General features: G+C 39.4%; 1 protein-coding gene across 6 annotated transcripts in view; it reads right to left on the bottom strand.

Annotated features, from left to right (window-relative positions):
- DAB1 (DAB adaptor protein 1) overlaps positions 1 to 19,956 on the bottom strand; it is a 623,369-nt gene that overhangs the window by 170,635 nt on the left and 432,778 nt on the right. The window contains exon 1 of one of the 6 annotated variants that reach the window (XM_067535433.1): positions 9,099 to 9,180. The exons of the other annotated variants lie outside the window; for them this stretch is intronic. The gene's annotated coding sequence lies outside the window, so the exon portion shown is untranslated. Of the gene's footprint in view, positions 1 to 9,098; positions 9,181 to 19,956 lie in introns of those variants that run through there. 6 annotated transcript variants of the gene reach the window in all.

The raw sequence follows: 19,956 nt of genomic DNA on the forward strand, positions 1-19,956 counted from the left end.
AAGCTCCGCTGCACATAGTTACATATTCCTTGGCTAAACTGTCAGGTTAAGCAATTGGTAATATTATTCATCATTTGTATTACAATAGTACCTATAGGCCCCACCCATGATCAGGGGCTCCTATCTGCTAGGTGTTCCACTGTGTTGTACAAACACATAGTGAGACAGTCCCTGCTCTGAACAGCTTATAATTTGAATAGCCAAGAGAAACAAAGGCTGTAGAAAGGCAGAATTATTGTGCTATGTTACACATGGGGAACCGAGGCACAGAGAGATAAGCAACTTGCCCAAGGTCACCTGGGAAGACTGTTGCAGAGCCAAGATTTGAACTCAGTCTCTTTCCAGTATCTTAATGACAAGACAGTCCTTTGGGTATGTCTGCACTGCAATTAGACACCTGTGGCTGACCCATGCCAGCTGACTCAGGCTCGCAGGACTCAGCCTAAAGGGCTGTTTAATTGTGGTACAGACATTTTGGCTGGGGCAGGAGTCTGGGATCCCAGAGCCAGCCACAGGTTTTTAATTGCAGCATACACACCTTCCTCTCTAAATGTGACTTTCCCTTCTCCCCCTATAAGCTTTACCCAGGACACACAATTTTGGAATTTCTGTAATGCAATGCCTGGTAAAAAGAAAACAGAGCAACCTAAGATTTAAATTTTAAAAGATTTAAACAGTTTAGAAACATAAACAGAATACACCCTTAGTTTTAAAATTATTATGCTTACACCTCTACTTATGCAAAAAAAAAATCCTACTGGAGAAATTACTGCAAAAGGTGGTCCAGATGGTTGGTGTGAAAACTGCAGTACAACAGGTACTACTTCTTTAGTGGAAGCAGGGAAGGATGAACATTAATGAATGCAAGGAAGGGACAGGCAGCTTAGCCACTGAGCCAAGAAGAATGCAAAGATCCATTTGGAATCCTGGCTCCTCATACAACAGATCTCCAGTGGAATATCTGCCCTCTCTGCCAGGCCTTCCCTGTGGAATATCTTCCCCCACAGCACTCCGTATCAGGTACTATGTCCCTTTAGTCACTATGCTGCTGTTAGCCTCCTACACCTCTGGTGGAGAAAAGCTGCAGAAGGGCAGCAATGAACACCAGTGATTAGTTACCTAGGTTATGGCTGGTTATTATGTGACCATCCTGCAAAGAGTGACTACTCCATAGCACCACCTCCCCTTACTGGTTGGTCACTTTCCCAGGCCATCTCTACAGAAGGAGGTTGTCTGTGATTACCTAGCAAGGGGCTACTATACCTGGTACCTTCTTAGGAGTTCCTTGAACACATTTCTTCACGAAAGGTGTGCATTTGCTCCCCCTTCACAAAGCAGAAAGGAGCATCTAGTCCACAGAGTTCTGAATACACAGTGCAAAGAAACTCATAATTATTAAGAAATTCAGTTCTTTGCAATTTAGAAGATTAAAGCTCTTCAAAACTTGGAATAAATTTGACAGTTTAAATCACTTTTCACAGCATAGGCTCTGAAGCCAGTAAATCCAGGATCTTTTAACATTTTGAAATGCTTCAATAACATTACATTCCACACACTATCTGAAGTGATTTAATATTCCTGAAGTGTGTCAGGGATTTTTTCTTTAATGAGCTCTTCAAATCTGTATGTGAATTATGTAACATTCAAGGATAGCTGTTCAAAGTCTGCCGAACTGATTTAAAAATATAAAGTTTCTTGCACCTCCCCTAGAAACTCTGAATGAATAAGTAAAACATGCAAACAAAAATGAATCTCTACAAAGTTGTAGTGCCCGTTAAACAATGTCCTCAGAAAACTCTGAAGCCCAAAATGGTCTTTAATTTACCTTACCTAGGTAAAAGGAAAGCAAAAAGAAGAGATGAAAACAAGTGAACGGCTGATTGGATAAGAGGTCATTCTTGGACTAGAATTCTTCACCAGTTCTATTCCACTAACACAAGTGGAGGGGACATTTTTCTTTTTCATTATTATGACACATTATTTCCTTAATATTTTTAGCTCAACAGCACTTATTTAAAGCACCTCTCCATTCACACAAGAATAATGAAACCAATTATTGGAGTATCTGGTTTTTTCCCCCCTAGGATTTGGGTTTATATTTTACCTAAAAGTTAAAAGAATATAATACCTCCTGCAAGATGCACTAAGAACTATTTACTAGACAAACGTTTAACCCATAATAGCAGCCCACAAAGCAAAGAAAATTTTACAGAAGATTGCAGAGAACCCACATTGTTAGGAATTAAGCAAGTTTAAATCCCTTAAAAAGCCATGTTAGTGAATAATAGATGTCTCATCTATTTTAGATAGAGTACCCCAAATGGTACTCTTTGGACTGCGGTGAAATAAGCCAAAAGTAACGGTATGTGACCACTTCCTACCAGAACTTTCACAGCAAGAAGATGCGTTTCTCATGAGGCTATCCCATTGAGCAATGTTTTAAACAAACGTATTTTTGGACAAGTTCACATATTAATTTACTTAAAAATAAAAGCAGGCCATATCCTCCTGATTTGATATATGCTGAAATAAAACAATAGATATCTATGTAAAAGGAAATGGCTGCATGTAAACATCTGTAAATTCCAAATTAAACTATAGTTCAAAATGAGTTCATTGCAGTAATGTAATGCTTTCTCCTCTCTCAAACTTCAGGTTTTTGTGTAAAGCTGTGTTAGTAAACTTCCATATACTGTCCATATTTCAGCTGTTTATTATCCAGATCATAATGGCAGTCAATCTGTTCTTCACAGCAACTACTTTTATTGTCTCCTCCAATCTAGGTCACCAGTAATAAATACCATAGTCTTTCAGCTGTGGGAAATACTGCAGCATGTGTTTCATCAATGAGATGCTATTTTCTCTAAGCAGCTCTTCCACTCTTCCACTTTTCTCTCTAGTTAAAGACATACAATTTTGTATCCTCATTTTTTTAAAATCCCAGGGTCTTACATTTACTGACTCTAACAATTTCCTGGTGGTGCCTCACCACTGTCTCAGTTAGTGTGATGTTATATACTTGGTTTAGATTTTGCTAAGTAAGATTCATGTGTCTTCACTTTAACAAAACACTGACAATTATTATTTCCTCATTAAGTGCATGCAGCAGTACTACAATCAATGAATTTTGGAACTAATTGGCTCTAATTCTGAGAGAAGTGCTGAGCCTGTATCATCCATTGTTCTTATAACAGCATAATACCTAAAGTTTTAATGAAGGAAATTTTTTAACTCTACTTTATAGTTAAAAGAGTAGCAGAAGTTGCACATTTTCTACACTGTAAAACTGATTAAATGCATCATCCTTGGTTTTCTTCCTGCAGTTACAAAATCAAAACAATCTCCTTCAAATCATTTTTACTTTCAACCACAAGCTGTTGGGCTCAGTGCAGGAATTTCTAGGTGATTTCCCTGGCCTGTGTTATGCAGGAGGTCAGACAAGAAGATCAGAATGATCCTTTCTGGGTTTAAAATCTATGAATTTTCTTCAGAGATTCACAATTCAAAATGTAAGGAACTTCCCCACATGCACAAAAACTGTTTCATGGGTAGCCACATGAAGGTGGGGGTGAAGGGGAAAGAGTTTGTAACTAAGATTGGCATCACCCAAGTCTGTTGGTTCTCCCCATACCCAAACTGGTCTCCTCACAGCTTCCTTTGGGGAGGAGAATCCCAGCTCCCCCACTTTGCTTTAAGCAAATGCTCAAACTACTACATTCAGCTCTGCTTTGCTTCACTCATGGTTAGAAATCAGTTTCTTTCTCTCTCAGATGCCCAACACAAGGTAATGGCTATACAACCAATTCTAATGGTCTTGAATAAGTGGGATTGGAGAAGGATAAAAAAAAGAAAGGGAGAAAAATCACAGCACAATGATACAGTGAATGGTCACGTGACAGGAGAAAAAGCCTTGCTAGACAAACCCAAAGCTTACGCTATGAAGTACAGAACTACTATGGAAACTCAGGCAAGCTTGATAACACTGGAGCCACAATTTATGGAGCAAACGGCACATCATCTTCACCGTTCCTAAACCCCCTCACACTCCCGCGGAGAGAGTTGCCCTGCAGCTCTTTTCTGGGACAGAGTCCTGTGTAGTCCCTTGTAAGCTGTTGGCCAGAAGCTGCTCTATTGAATCCCCCCAATCCACTTCCACAAATGGTCCTTCAGTTTTCTGAGGGGCTTGCTGGAGCAGGTGCATATAAAAGCACTAGTCTTGTAGAAGATACACTATACTAGCCCAGAAGTGGAAATTTAGGGCCTGATCCATAGCCCACTGAAGTCAATGAGAGTCTTTCCAATAACTTGAACCAAGCCCATAAAGAAGGAGAGCTAGAAAAGGAGTAAGACATGGAAAGATGAGAGCTTGAAACTCAGACAGAGAGGGAGGTGGAGATTTGGCAGTGAAGGAAAAGGAGGCAATGAGGTGACAGAAGAAAAAGATGACAGAGGAAGAAAAAAGGACTGAATATGCCGGGGCCTATGTTCATAGGAACACATTTTATAATTGTTATATAAAAAACCAAAGACAGCATAAAATGTTGCCTAGTTTGCAAAAGAGAATGATCAGGGTTGAACTGTTGCATGTGTCTTGCCTCTTTTTTCCAGTTTTGTCATTTGCTTGATTCTAGACACTGATGCTGTTGTGGCATTTCACTATTTAAATAATAGCATTTAAGTGTTATGTCTTTATTGATGCTTACAAGATATAGCACGTACAGTTAAAGGGAAACAACTGGAAATCCTTTAAACAATTTCAACCCCTCACAAGAAAAAGATACAAAAGTCAAAGTCTTAGGAATTAAAATGTATACTTTATACAGAATATATTCCTCTGACTTGTTGCATATTATTTCTTTGTCTTACTTCCTCCTTCAAGTTTCATACACTGTGGCAATTTATGGCATCCTTTATTTAGTGTGTTATTATTTATTGATTTTTTTTTTTTTAATTTAAGGGGTTATTTTTCCTCTAAAATTTTTAAAATGCTCCCTATGCCCTCCCCCAATCGTCTGCCTTGTCCTCTAATCCAAAAAAGTGCACTGGTATTATGCTGTCTTTACCATGTCTGCAATAAAACATTACAATTATCTTTCACAGATGGACCATTCTTAGTCTTCCAATATCAGGGAATTACTTTCTTAGCAATCAGGAGTCATAAAAAATAATCCAATTCACTTATTCCCTTGGGATTGTATGTATTTTAGATACACCTGCTATATGAAGATGTATTTATTAAAAATACAAGAAGATTCATATTACTGAGACCAGTAACAAATTTTATTAAATTTATTGTGGACTATCATCTGCCACATTATCCTAACTCCAAGGCAGATTTTCAGGCATGGAATCCAGCAGCTCAAATGGTGTAAATTGGTGTAGCCCCATTGAAGTCATGGAGCTATGCTGATTTCACACCAGTTGAGGATCTGGCCAAAATGTTGCTCTATGAAGCAGAATCTATAAAGCACACCAACAGTAAGATGTTTATTACTATTCCAATGACTGCAACGATTATCAAAATTTATATTTTTAGATTTAGATATTAGATTTAAGTAAACTGGATGAAAATGTTTCTCTTAGAAAATGCTGATTAAATGAAATTAAAATATTTTGCCAGAACATATCAATTTCAAAAATTTTCAACACGAAATTATCAAAATGTTTCATTTCAATAAAGTTGAAACACTTCCTTTTGACTTTATCATTTCCAATAAAATATAATACATTGAAATGACAAAGTCAAAACAAAACATTTCAACCTTATGAAATTAAACATTTCAGTAAGGTAGAAACAAAATATTTTCATTCTGCAAGAAAATTCGGAGATTTCGACTTTCTGTCCCAAATCGGGACAAAGCCATATTTTGAAATCTGAGAATTTCCCACAGAACAGAAGTTCTGATTTTTGACCAGCTCTACATTTAAGGAATTCACTCAAAGGCTAACATACAGTGTGATCATTTCCCTAGGGGGGATTTGCAATAAAACTAAAAAAAAAAAAAAAATTAAAAAAATAAAAACCATAAATATCCAACATAATTTCAATAAAGGATATTTTAAAAGTCCAACACTCAGAACACAGGAATTGCCAGACTGAATGAGACTCAAGGTCCACCTAGTCTAGCATTTTGTCTCTGTTATGGCCAGCGCGAGATGCTTTAGATAATGTTGTAAAACCCTACAGTAGGCAGATAGATCTAAGATAATCTGTCCCTCACATTAGGTCTCATCCTGGTCTCTTATAACTATAGTCTTAGACCCTGAAATATGAGGTTTAACATCCTTTCCAAAATTGTTGTTATTAATTATAACAACTCTGAATATTCTTGTTATCCATATAAATGTCCAATCCCTTTTTGAATCCTGTTGGGAAATCCAGGGCCACTTACTTCTGAGTACTACTCACTACCACGAATAGCCCCATTGTTTCCAATATCTGACATATCACAGGGCTGGGTGGTCTTGCAGGGCAGGAGGGAGTGGAATAAGGAAAAAGCCACTGTCTAGGCATACTCAAGCCTGGAAATCGCATGAGATTAATACTGTTATAAGCAGTACTCACTCCATTCTGTACTGATGAGCTGAGAGCACTGGAGCCTATAGGACTAGCCTTCTTGCTTGCACATATATACCTTTCCTTATAGATTTAAGTATTGTTTTATTATACTAGAGTCATAGATTCATATTCACGTATTACAGCTGTAATGCAAGGTATCTTACAGGCCACATTTTGTATGAAAACTAAGGCAGTTAGCATACATATGTTTGGGACCTTTGGCCCAGATAAGTAACGATGAGTTAAAGGATAAGACATATATAGTTATAATCTTTACCCTAGATAAGTCAGGAGGCATCAAGACAGGGGAGGCTGCCTCAGTTTATGCCTCAAGTAAACTTCACAGGTATGCCACAAAACCCACAGGAAGGGCCAGAAATAACAAAGGTGAGATGAGCAAACCGTCTGGAAAGGATATGGATATGTCATTAAGTACACACGAACCTGCCAGCCTATAGAATAAGTGCACCCTAATAATTTGGGGGTGAAGAAGTCAAGTTTGGACTTCGAAGGAGGACCCCTATTGCTCAGGGTATAAAAAGGGGCAAAGCATGTTACTTGGGCATGATCACCAGCTATTCCTTCTTTAAGCTTCTTTTAGTTAGTGATTGTTAGAATCTTTTGTTCTTAGTTTATACTTAGTATTATTTGTAGTCTTAGTCTTAGCCTTATAGCTCTTAGTTCTCAAGCACTGCCCTGCTCTCCACCCCTTCACTCAAGAGTTGAGGAACCGGACATCTCTTTCAACCAGGTCATCAGGGAAGGGCGAGAGTATATTAATCCAAAGCATACCATATATATATATCATATGTGTTTTTAGAATAAGACTGTAATCCTACCCATTATCCATTTGATTATTCATTTTTTTTAATCAGTCATTTGTCTATCATTTTATGTTATCTTAATAAAAGCTTATAAATTATACAGATTTGGTTATCAGTGTGAGCATTCCTGTCATGCACCCCGGGGGGTCCCTATAAAAACTCTTCTGGAGCCTGATTCCGGGACTAGAACCTCATTATCTTCTGATCAGATCAACTGGCGAGCCTATAACCCCATTCAAATTACTAAACACCCAGAAATCAGGCAACAGCGCGCAACACCCATGAGGAACTAATCTTGCTCTCATGGGGTTGGACAACCTAGGGAGGAAGAGAGAAGGGAAAGCCAAATCCTGGAATGTGGGTTTGTTCTCTGCACTCCCTTTGTAGTTTTCTAGAGCCCTGAAGTTTATAGGCTGCTGTAACAACTTGTGGCCTCAGGTCTCTGTCCTTGGAAGTGCAAATGCAGCTCCAACTCTTTGGGTATGCGTATGGCAAGTGATGATGCAACTGTAGCATGGTAAGACCTACCCTTGCTAGCTAGCACGGGTAACAACGGTAGTGTAGATGAGGCCACACAGGCTAGCAACTCAAGTAAGTTAGACAAACACCTGTCAGGGATGGTCTAGATAATACTTAGTCCTGCCATAAGTGCAGGGGACTGGACTAGACGACCTCTCGAGGTCCCTTTCAGTGCTACGATTCTAAGTACATACCCAGGCTGCCCAGTGGGCTTGAATCATGGTGGTGTGGAGGTCAGCACAGGCTAGCCTCCTGAGTACGTGTCCATTGGGGAGCCTGGGCATGTACCTGGGTTGTCAGCCTGTGCTGAAGACCATCCCACCACATCTACACTATTATTGTTACCCATGTTACTTAGACTGAAGCTAGCACAGGTGTGCGTACCCATGCTACAATCACACCTTCATTTGCAGTGGTGAGTCTTTACAGTACATTTTCCCCTTCTAGGGGTTCGTTCTGCAGAAGGAACCTCAATAAAGTATGTATTGTTTTTGTAATTTAACGTTTTGTCACAAAAACTTGAAAATCAGCACTCACACCCAGCAGTGGTTTTGTTTGTTTGTTTTCAAACTTTTAAAACAGTATTACAAAAAACAAAGATTGGGGCACAAAAAGAAATGCACTTAAAAACTCAACATCATCCCTTTTCATTAGAATAGAGAGGACAAAAAGGATATATGGCCAAACAGCACACAAAATCTCCCACAGATGAGGACAAGATTTTACTACTTTTGGAATGAAACGGAATGTCTTTTCATGTACTTGTATTGCTGCAAGACCACAATATACCTGGACTTTAAAACATCTAGACAGCATTGGAAAAAATGCTAATTTCTGTTTTCAGTGTAAGAAAACCAACCAAACCACCTCCCCCCCCCCCCCCACACACACACACAAACCAATACATACATTTCACAAATATAGGACCTGAATCTGATCTCACTTACATTAGTGTAAAACTATTTTAACTCCACTCAAGTCAATACAGTCACACGACTACAAAAACATGGTGTTACATCAGCCTATAATAGGGTAACTCCACTGATTTTAATGGAGGCATACCAATATAAACTTGTGTAACTCCATGAGTGTCCGTGAGAGATCAGAAAGATCAGAAAGAAAAAAAAAAGCCCTGTATCTCTAATCTACAATACTGTAATTCTAAAGCAACACGAAAAAGCAAATTTGTACATTACCAAAGCTATGTCTTTGGGATTTTTTTTGGCAACGCTGAAGAAGAAATATTCATTTGGCAACCTCTCAACACCATGAAGAAATGGAAGGGAAATGAAGACTAAGAAGGAAGAAAGAACAAAGTACACAGCTGGGATCACAGCATACTGTAATTAGAGCTGTTCAATGATTACTAAAGCGAGATGGTGTAATCATCATGCTGGAGGAAAGTGCTAAGGAGCCAGGCAGCAACATCTCCAGGGAGAAGGTAAAAGCAATGTCAGGGACGTTACCTTTTCTACTTACAGAAATGCTCTTAAAATCAGCCCTCGAATTAGTTCAGAGTTTAAGAATTTAAAGTCTCATGTCACAAGTCCTAAACAGCCTTCCCAAAGTAAGTTGAAGCAAATGTGAACATATTAATTTCCTACCCTTTGAATAATATCTGACTGCAGCTATTTCAAGATCATTTTTCTCAATGTTACCAGCGAGACTGAACTAAAGCTCTTTCTTGTTCACTTACAGTGAAATGCAGCCCCAGGACGAAGGCCAACACAACGCCTGTGCAAAGTCTCACTTCAGCCCTGTTTTGAAATAGGATTTTGCATGATGCCTCAGCAGAGAGGTGAATTTCACACTAACTTTTCCAAACCTCATTTTAGTTTTGCTCAGATAGTCCTAAAATTCAGCTTATAAATTGTGCCCTTAGCTTTGCTGAATATTTCATTTCCTTCCAGCAAATAAAACAAACTTTCTTAATATCAACAGGGGAAAACCATGCCATGCTGTTTATCCACCACTACTTTTTTCTTTTTGACCATTGTTCCCATTCATACAAGCATCAGGAAAACTAATCAGAGTACTTCATCTCACTGTAAACAAACTGATGACTTATTACCTCAAACCCATGCACTTATTTCTTACGCTAGTTCATAGATTAACAGAGCAAGGGATAAGATACAAAACATTTTCTATGTATATTTGTACATGGAATTTATTCTGTGCTCATTCTGTGCAGCATAAATATATGTATTGTGAATGTACCGACAACTGAGATCTACTCACACAAATACTTGTGAAAAGTTCACTTTAATGCTCAAACATTCATCAAAAGCAATTTTCCAAAAAAATCACACATTGTGCTGTGCAGCTTAGTTACATAAGTCAGCCAGTTAAAAACAGAAACAATACCATGTGATTTATTAAACTAAATAAGGCAGAACAAATTTCAAACATTTCCCACAAAACAGCTGTTCAAGAATGGCTTTCAGACCAAAAATTAGTTACTAAAAACATGGGTTAATAATCTAAAATAATAAGTACTTATTATCTGCTTACAGATAATACATTAACTGAGGTGAAATTCATAAAGTGACATTTCTGAGTGCATTATACACTCATTCCATGAATTTCAGTTTTTTACATTAGTGGAAATCCCAACTGTGGTAAAAGTGCAAAATGCCTTCATATTCTAAAGAGTTGCACATTACTGTTATTGTTTACGTACAGTAGTGCTGAAAACTAACCGGGTGTTTTCCAAACCAAGAAAGATAGCCCTTGTCTCAAAGCATGTGCAATACAAAAAGATGGACCAAATTTTAATCCTGTGGAAGTTTTTGCTTGGTTTATTTTTTTTGTTTGTTTTGTTTTTAAATGATTTTATTTACGAATTTTTCACTTATACCATTCACAGAGAAAACATATTGATTATGGCCTTGAATCTGCAAAAAGATGCAGATTCTATGATCATGAAAAATCCCATTGAAATCTCCATGTAGCTGGAAAGGTTCACTTGAGAACATGTATTTGCACAATCAGGGCCTAAATGACAAGCTTAGGGGCATATGGAAAAGACTCACAAAACAAACATACTGCCACTAAAACCTCAAAAGAGATGCCCTGGATTATTATAGAGGAGAAATGTTAAATAGCAAGACAGTTCAGCAAGCAGATAGACTGATCCAGGTTGATAGTGTCACTCAAAGACACTTATTTTCTAAACATTTTTAAATCACCCAAATAGTCTGCAGCGAGGAGCCATTCACCTTCTACTTTCACGCTGTAGTTTATTTTCTGTAAAGCAATTACAGGACAAATGCCAACCTAAAGAAGAAACAACAAGAGTCCTATAGCACTTTAAAGCCCACGAAAGCTTATGCCTACAGAAATTTGTTAGTCTTTAAAGTGCTACAGGACCCTCGTTGTTTTTTGCTGTATACAGACTAACACGGCTACCCCTCTGGAACTTTAAACCTACAGAAGGTATTTTTCCAGCAGTAGCATCTGGCTTCTTGGCAAATTCCTCAAGCAATTTTACTGGCAGTTTTAGAGCTGCCTATGGGTCAGTCATACAATAGTTATATTGCTCATGTTCTGTCTGGCAGCTTGAGCTTCCTAGATGTCACCATCTTTTGATTTACCTTCAAGGAATTAGCACACTTTTATCCATTTCAAAACAGTTGACCTGAGAGGACTTTATAGACTGTCTACAGAGACGTGGTAAAAATCATTGGTGTAAATCTGCACGTCTACCTTGAGTCAGCAACATCTCAGCATCCTTTGCCTAATGCATCTCCAGGCAAAAATCACATTCTGTGAAATGCTGTTCATGCGCTGTATTGCAAATGTGAATGTGTTATTTGAAACGACACAAAAATATTACCCCAAGACACAATATTTATTCATTAGTCCAAAAAGCTACCTGGAGCAACAGCAATTCTGTGCCTTCATTTAAAATAGACTGCCCTCAATCATTAGACGCTATGTTGTGTCCTTAGAGACAGCACACCCACAGGCACACAACCCCAGTGGGAGCTCTTACACACATGGGGGCAGATGCTCAGCTGGTGAAAACTGTTGTGACTCCACTGAAGACATTCTACATCAGTTGAGGTTCTGCTCCTTGTGGGTACGTCTCCACTACAGCCGGGAGCAAGCCTCCCAGCCCAGGTAGACAGACTAGCGCTACTAGGGCTCAAACTAGAAGTGTCAAAAGTAGCAGCGTGGACGTTGTAGCTCGGGCGGCCGCTTGAGCCCTCAAGCCCACCCAACCACATGGGCATGGCTCAGGTGGCTACCCCGAATTTCCGCCGCAGCCACAACATCCGCACTGCTATGTTTAGTGTGTTAGCTCAAGCCCTGCTAACAGGAGTCTGTCAACCAGGGCCGGGAGGCACACTCCCAACTGCAGTGTAGACATACCCTGTGACTCCTCAGGTAAGAACAATGCCTTCAGAAGCAGATTAGGGGCTTGGCCACTGAACCACTCTTTTATGGGTCTAACAGGTCCTTTCTGCCTCTTGCTCTCTGGGGAGCCTAGTCCCAGCAGCAGCACTAGACTCCTTGTGTTGTGATTGTGCCCAACCCTTGTGCAGGTGCAAGAGAAGGAGAAGAGAGGGGAGTGCCCCTTGCACCCTCAACACAATCAAGCTTACTGTAAGTAGGGCTTTTGTCAATACGGAAAAGTCCTAGAGAATTTACTAGAGAAGAAAAAAAATAGGGTGCTACAGAAATTGCTTTAAAACGTATAGAGTTTAATAGGGAATAGAATTGTTTCTATATTTTTGAACAATCCTATGGAATTCTTAAACAGGGATATAATTCTGCATTAAATTCTATAAGATGATTAAAAAAATTCTAGAAGGGGATTTGGTTTTTAATAAATGGTATATGAAATTCCCATAGGGATGTCTTCTCTTCCCAAATATTTCTTCTTTCAAACATCTTTGCTGAGACTATGGCAAGACAACTCTCCCAAAGCCCCTGGTTTTACTGTGTTGGTCTTTAACTCAGTCTAGAAAAAAAAAATCCAAAGGCCCATATTTAAAATAAACTTTTAAGTACAACAAAGGCAGCCACAAAGTCCAGTGTGTTTTTATATATTTTGGATTTTTTTTAGAGGAGTATAGTGAGGATACAGAAACATGATTAACAGGAATAAATAAGATACATATGTCTGGGTCAGACAAAAAGTCAGATAGAGCTTCGTCATCAGAAAAATGCAACTAAATCCAAGAAGACATTACACTGAGACTTAGTCAATGTAAACCAATTAATACATTCCATTTTTATGCAGAGTAAAACATTTTAGATTAACAGGCCAATGATGCTCATATGTTCTAAGTTTAGCTATCATTAGGGCTAGGTGAACCATTAAGTGAGCTCATCTAAATTACGCATCCTTATGAAAGAGTTTGTATTTTCCAGAAATTAACTTCTCTGTATGAACAAGAGTCAGATTCACATCAGGTTTTAAGTGCTCACCACCATTTAAACCTTCTGGTTACCCCAATTCATGGATTAAAATCTCTGCAGTACTACTCTGTGTATGAAAAACTAAGGTTCATCTGATGAACCCAAAGATAAATACAACACACTGCTAGACACATTATGAAGATCTTTATAAACAAAGACCCTGAACTGAATTTATGGGCACGCTGGCTGCCAGCGTACATCTTGGAGGTGTAATCGATTCCCTTGCTCCTTTAGGGCTTGACCCTGGAACATGCTCCGCATTCTGGACTTGCTTAACTTTAAGCTAATGAGTAGCCCAACTGATTTCAATGGGATTATTCACTTGTGTAAAAGTAAGTATGTGACTGAGTGCTTTGCTGGGTCACGGCCAGGGTGCTCAGCACCTTGCAGGATCAAGTCCTTGTGGAGCAAGTAACTCGTCAACATTCTGAAACTGTGCAGACCCCAGATCAAACTGAAAGGCAACCTGGCTAGGAGTGCACTACCACTGCCTAGCCTGGAGCTGAGAAAGATGTGTATGACTAGAGGGAGAACAGAAATGGGAGGATTTTCTGGATCTGGCAGAAATAACAGCTACTCTTGCTGCCACTTTCAACATGGGCTTTCAAGCTGATAGAGCAGCCAAAGGTAACCCCAAACTCATTCTGACATAGCTAATCAATTACAAATGGGTAGATAAACTATCTTGTATTTATGTACCATGAAGCATCTCCCACAGCATTTGGCATGCTTAAATCGATGCAGACTACATATTGGGATCACATCACTCTCTCTGAAATTAAGACATCCGTTGGGTGAAAAACTGTAACTGCTTAACAGCAGAGTTTCAAGCCAGAAGGTGAAAAATACCTAATACAGTTAAAGCCAGAGGGAATTTAGAAATGCAGAATTTAATTACCCCATTTGGAACTTGGTCAGGACAACTGAGTTAAACACCCTTACTCTTGTGCCATGGGAACTCTAATGACTACTAGTGGTCAAGACTTCAGTTATATTACTCATTTGCAGTACAGCACTTTGGCAGCAGAGCGTCCTCTAGCTAACTCACAATGAAGAATGCCAACTCCTGCGTTACCACCACATTTCCTGCAGCACCAAGGAAGCATCCTAGCCATGTACAGTATTAATCAGGCCTGACCTTCCTTAGCTTGTGGAAATCTGACAGGATGACAGCATAACATGGTAAAGCTACATTTTTTCCCATTAAACCATGTCACAAAGAAGCATGCAATAAAACTGTTTCCTATGACTGATTTTTTTTAATCCCATAAAATTAATAGCAGGTAATATGAATATTGGTTATGGAAGCTATGCAATGTTACCCACTTGAGCAGGAAAAATATTGACAGAGTTATGGAAACCAGCGATGAGAAAGACCTTAAAGACCATGCTAACATGTTCCTGCCAGTGCAGAATTGTTCTTAACATATTCGTCCTCCAGTGCAGTTTTAGATGACCGAAGAAATAGGACTTCCACTTCTCCCTCAGGAGACAATGACACATTCAAATAGACATCACTGGTAGGCCTTTTTTTCCCTCCTAATATTCAGCATGAATCACCCTTCCTCAAATTTCAGCTCATCACTCCTAAGTTAAATGTCCTATGAACACCTCTCTCTCGAGCAAATCCTCTCTCTCTTTACGGTTCATACCCTTCAAATACTTGTATCTTTCACAAAGGGTATGTTTACACTGCAAAAAAAGGTGTTCTTAACTAAGGTTAGCAAACATGCATTAGCTAACTCAAGTTAAAATAGCAGTGAAGATTTTCAAGTAAATGAAAATTTTCACGTGAAGTGTCTGTAGTTTTTGGCTGTTCAATAAAAAGTTGAAATTTTCTAAGGAAAAAACCCTCAAATTTCCAACTAGTTCTATATATACTGTTTATTCCTATTAATGCTAGCAACAGCTTATGTTGATCTTTGTCATATTTGGTAAAGAAATTACTAGGAAATCCACAATGGAGAGCTAGAATAAGAACTAAGGCCAAAATTTTCAAACATGGGTACACAAAGTTAGGTATCAGATCCATATTTCTTTACTTATTTTGATTTATATATTCGCACCCAAACACAACTTCTTAAATACGCAAGGCATCTGACTAAATGATCTGGTTTTCATTTGAAGCCATAGGTGCCTAGTTTTTCTGGAAAAAAGCAGGCCATATAGTTAGGTGTCTAAATTTAGGAACTCAAGTTTAAATATTTTGGCCCATATTTTCAGCCAACCACTTTGTTGTGCTCAAGTTTGGTGGACGCACAATCACAAACTTGTTTTTGAACTCACAATAAGCTAGAGACACAATTAAGATCCCTTGGATATCCAAATGTATGATTATTGGAACCTTGTCCAACAGATGTGGTGTGTCCCCGCAAACTACAGATGTAGCACAGAGACCAGTTTTTAAAAATATGACACATGGAAACAGCTGTCAAACTCACAGAAACAGATAGATTTACTACAAAAAGCTCAATATACGCTACACATTCTATGGCACCAAAACTTCCGGTTTCAAACTTTGGCACAAAATGATTCAGTATTTGAATCTGGATCCTAACTTCAGGGCTGATCTCTCTCTACTATGAGTCGAACCAAAACCCCTAAACATCCTCAAATTTTGGGGCAGATTGAAATCCTGATCCAAATTTTGTTGCACAGCTCCTTCTGTAGTAAAAGCACTATGGTTGGTTTGTAACATGGGCTACTCAGGGTTTGAATCACCATTATTTCATACTGCTTATTATTTTATACTTAAAAAGTCAAGAAGACTTTATTGCTTATAATTCATTTTTACATTAGTTTTCTGCCACTGTAACTTCATTCTGCCTTTTCAGATATGCCTTTTGCTTTTTGCATATTTAAATAGCAAGTCTAATTATCCGACTTGATTATCCTCCTCCTTTCCAGTGTCATCAACAGTTCAGTTCTTCATTATGTTTAGATTTAAGAAAGCTAATATGCATCAAATTTATTAATTCCAGGATGATCTTCAATATTTCTCTTTTAAAAACACATCTGTATCAAATTTCATCTTCAGAGACACTACTGCTGAAATGCTGAGAGCATGGCAGGTTCCTCATCACTAAATCTTCTGGATAGAAGAAAATCTAATAATATAACATGATGTATAGCATTGAAATCAATAACAAATCCTAAATAATTGATGGTATTACATTAGGTTAAAATAGAAAAGATTATGTTCATCAACCCATCCAGAAATATTGTTTCTTTTAAATTCTCTAAAGCAAGTGTGCATTTCTGGCTTTATTTCCAAATTCATTAATAGTAAGCTGGGAAGTGTTGATTTAACATTTTGTACTTCCAATTCAATAGTATTTATAGAGAGGTTAGTAGGCCGTATAAGTAATAAGCACCAGATGTAGTAATTCAAGCAATTGACAGCAAGTATTGTACACTAGTGGCTCCACAAAAACTGCAGTAATATTTTTGGTCAAAACCACTGTATTTTACAAGTTTTATTACAGTGTTTTTGATCATTACTATCAAGGGATTTTTATTGTTATTATACGTGGAGCTGGTAGCATCTCTTATGGTTGATAGACACTACCCATTATAAAACTGTTTTCAGTTGCTTATACCATTGCCAAATTTTAACCGTTTGGACTGAAATTTTCCACGCTGGTTAGAATCATAGAATATTAGAGTTGGAAGGGACCTCAGGAGATCATCTAGTCCAACCCCCTGCTCAAAGCAGGACTAACCTCAGCTACTGAGGCTGTCTACCTCAGGCTGATCTTAACTGGAAAGTTTCAGCCAAAACAGTTTAGTTGTTTCTGAGGATGACACTAGGGAAAAATACATTGTTTTGTGATGTTAAAAGAAGTCTGGCAATATTCTCTTTGGGAAACTCCAGTGCCGTCGCCGCCGCCGCCGCCCCCCCTCCATATTTTGCACCATTGGGCTTGGTTCTGCCTCTTGCCATCCCCATGAAAATCCAGCCAAATGTGGCCAAGTTCTAAGAATTTGAAAAATCTCAATTTGCACAAATGCCGGGGAGACGTCCTATATAGTAGCTAAAATCTCCAAAGAGTCCATCCTTACTGAACATGTTCTATCCCCTCACAGCTTCTCCTTTTTCTAGGACTGTCTGGGCAAGGAGATTGGGATGAGCAGCATGAGGAGTAGAGACAGGGGCTGTGTAGGCAAGGAGAATGCAAATGGGACAAGGAGCCAGGGGTGGGAAGAGATAGGGACAGATTGGAGGGGACAAGGCAGAAGGGGTCAACCTAGGAGGGAAACAAGCAAAAGGATCATATTCATTAGAGCACTCCCCCCTCCAGAGCTTGGAAAGGAACTCACGATTCCTAAGCATCACTATTTCTCTGCTATCAGCAAATATCCATAAAACCCACTGGCAATGACTCTCTCATTCCACTTTAGGGCTGGTCTGCAAAGAGGATGACAATTATTGCTATTAGCTATTCCATTAGTTCAAGTAGCAGAGGTCTGTGCACTGGATCCACCCTGCTGACGAATCATGTTCCAGTCAATATGATGCTGCATGATAGACTTTCTGTTTTTTCAGTTTGCTTTTTAAATACAGAGGCCTGGCCTACACTTACCTTAAAATTCGGCGGCAGCCGACAGGAGTTACGCAAGCTACACAGAGTAGCTTGCGTAACTCCCATTGACTTCTTAACTTCTGTTGTGCATGGCATCTTCACTGCGTTGCGCCACTTAAGGGGGTGGTTTTAACAAGTCAACTTCCGGATCGACTGAGCAGGTCTTCACTGACCACTCAATCGATCAGGATAGATCGATCTGACAGCAGCGAATTTGCCACCATCAGTGAAGACGTACCCACAGGTAATTACAAACAAAAACTACATTAAAAGAAATTTAAGGTTGCAAAATTAAGCACTTCAGACCTAGGAAATGCCAGAATTCAGCTGCTTTTGCAATTTAATTTAGCTCCTCTGTTCGTATGCATTATGATACAGTCTTTAATTATGTGATCACATACTATGTTTTCCATGGGACTCCTGCCTCATTCAGTGTACAGGACGGATGGGCTTAATTAATGACACCATTCAACATAATAAGGGCAGCGTAATGTGGCTGCATCCTAAATATATCATAGCGGGTTTGGGCGTTAGTCCGGTGAACAGTGCCACTCTTTCAATGCCAACTACTGAAGAATTCACTGTTCAGCTTTGTAAGAGTCCTAGGCAGGACTGTGCCATCTGAGTGACACATTCCGTCAACGCAGCATCTGGAGGAATAAGGCAAAAACTAGAGAAAGAAAAAATCTGAGGCCCAAGTCTGCTGTGCTCCTGGGGTCAGTTTGAGTCAAAGCAATTGGGGAAAATGTTGCAATGAGGCCTTGGATGTCAAACTGGGGTCTGTATTACCACAAACATTAAGGGTGAAACACTCTTACCATTTCTGAGCTGAAAACTCCTTCCCTGGGGAAGGTGATATTCAGTGGTGGAGGAAGAGTCTCTCACAATGAGGTGGTCAGTGATCATGCCACCTAGAATTGCCTTTGTATTTTGGTCATAGACACTCTACTGTAACATCACAAAACACACTAACCTCTCCATCACAGGGTGCTTTGCAATCCATCCTTATGATGTCAAGGTGCATATCAGCATGGTAAGTAGCATGGAAATGTTGACTCCCTTTCTCAGAATGCTAGTGCCACAACCACCTCCAGGTGAACAGGTTCTGGTCATCACTCTGAGGGGGCAGGTGTGTGATTGGGTTCACTGGTTGCCCTAAATTGGACATGAAACCTCATTCCCCCCTGTATCTACCGCAGCGATGTATTCTCAGCCCTGCTAGCCCAACAGGAGGCACAGAATCTTGTCACCTTGCCAGGGAAAGTGATGGAGGGGTGTGTAGGGATCTTCTCCCCACAGACACCACCTAATGGTCAGGTGGGCATGGCAGGTGCACCTCTGTCCTGGTGCCTCCTGTTGATAGCTTCTCCAGTCCAGCAGTGGTTTGTCCCTTCTGTGACTCAGCTCTCTAGCTGGGCCACAGGTTGCGTTTGTCCTTCCTGTGGTACATAAAGAGTCCAACAAAAGTCTAGTTCCGCTGCCCAGCAAGGGGCTTCAGTGGGCCTGTAAATAAGGACTCTGGCCTGAATAGCTGGGAAAGGTTCTGGACTCTTTTTTGTTTTCCTTTCTGCTGACTAGTAACGTTGAAAGAAACACATTGCCCAGGACCCCAGGTAGAGATGTCCTTGTTCTGATTTATGTTTTGTTCTGTTTATGGCTGAATAGCAGCAGGGCCAAATATATTGACTCCCCTCTGTGACCTGTGCAATAGGGTGGGTGACATAAGGCAGAGAGGAGACTGCTTTACCCAGAACGGAGTGGGTTGGCGTTACCTGTCAAAAATATAATTGACGTGCACCCACCAATGACCCAAATGAAAATCTTTGAGTAGCAAGGTAACCCTCTGTCATCTTAACCAAGACTAAAACTTTATGACATTTCAGTATATTGCAAGAATCATCCTGGCTCAAACCCAGCAAGTGGTTCTTCAATTTTTACATATGTAATGAGACAGTTCCCTGTACCTTAATATCAATCAACTGGCAATTTCATTTTTTAATTAAAGATCATTTAGATTAAAAGGTCAAGAAAGTTCATGCAGTAC

The sequence above is a fragment of the Emydura macquarii genome, unplaced genomic scaffold, assembly GCF_026122565.2.
Source record: "Emydura macquarii macquarii isolate MOO-44397 ecotype Brisbane River unplaced genomic scaffold, CSIRO-AGI_Emac_v2 contig_3506, whole genome shotgun sequence".
NCBI classification, from domain to species: Eukaryota; Metazoa; Chordata; order Testudines; family Chelidae; genus Emydura; species Emydura macquarii.